Raw genomic sequence first — 1202 nt, 5'->3', positions numbered from 1 at the left:
AAAAAGAAAACATTTAGTAAACTAAAGCTTTTCGTCTGACACTCTTCAGAGTTTAAAACGTCAGAACATAGATCGAAAACTCTACGCTAGGAATGATATATACCCAGTTGTGGATCGAAATAGGCCAATCAGAAACGCGAGCACATGACTGTTGAGGTTGACCAATCAGTGCCGCTTGCCTATTAGAATGTTACGAATGGAGTCCTAAGGTGAAAACGAACTCCTTTTGTCTACACAGTAGCGGTTTTTTCGTGCTTATGTAGATAGATTCTATAATCTCTTTGTATTTATTCTTAGATAAGTGTTTCTTTCTTAATTATGCATTTTACTTTTGTCTAGCAAGCATTGTTGTTGATTCAGTGAGGCCCTGTACACCTGAAAATACAGGCTGGCAGCATAGAGAACAATTGTAGAATTGCGAGATTATATCGTATGATATCAACTGCATCAACTGCATTCCTGGGGAGGGGGAGAGTTCCAGACACGGAAAGTGACGGGGGTGCGCGGAAAACGTTATTGTACCCTTTCTTGTCCCATGAAGACGTAAAGGCAGTGAATATTCGAAATTTTAAATGCAATTTCGATAAGATATTAAGTATCAAATCCCTTTTTTATGTCTACATTTACACCTCTGCGAGATTTCGGGAATCAGAAGATGTCATGTTACACCTCAGTAACATGACAAAAAACGGCACAAAATCAAATGTTATCTTTTAAAATAACGCAATATAATACAGTCAAAGTTATAATTACATTATTGGTAAAGCCATTTTGCGTATCATTTTTGGTTTTGCCCACAAAAAATGAGCTTGGCTAATCGTGAAAATGTATCGTTATTAAAATCTCTTTTATTACAGACTGAATAACTATCTCGTAAATTTCTTATTCCCCACAATTTTCATGATATTCAATCTTCTTACTGTGATCTTAATTATATGTTAAACTTTTCATTTTCGATTGTATTTAATAAAAATTAGTTCCAAAGATTCGGTTATTGCCTTTTTCAAAGATTATAACCCATCAAACGTGGGCCTAAGCTAGTAACAAAGTAATGTTACCTTTCTTAAAATCTTACAGAAGGATTCATCTCCAAATATTCTAATTGGTAGTTTCAATTATGCTAGATGAAACCTGAAATGTTGGAACTCTGAAATTCTCGAAATCTCTCCATACGTAGGAAACACAAAAACAAAGAAAAGAAG

Source organism: Rhopilema esculentum, chromosome 20 (genome assembly GCF_057945365.1).
Source record: "Rhopilema esculentum isolate cy_ngs chromosome 20, ASM5794536v1, whole genome shotgun sequence".
NCBI classification, from domain to species: domain Eukaryota; kingdom Metazoa; phylum Cnidaria; class Scyphozoa; order Rhizostomeae; family Rhizostomatidae; genus Rhopilema; species Rhopilema esculentum.
The sequence above is the reverse complement of the archived record's forward strand: the minus strand, read 5'-3'. Positions refer to the sequence as shown.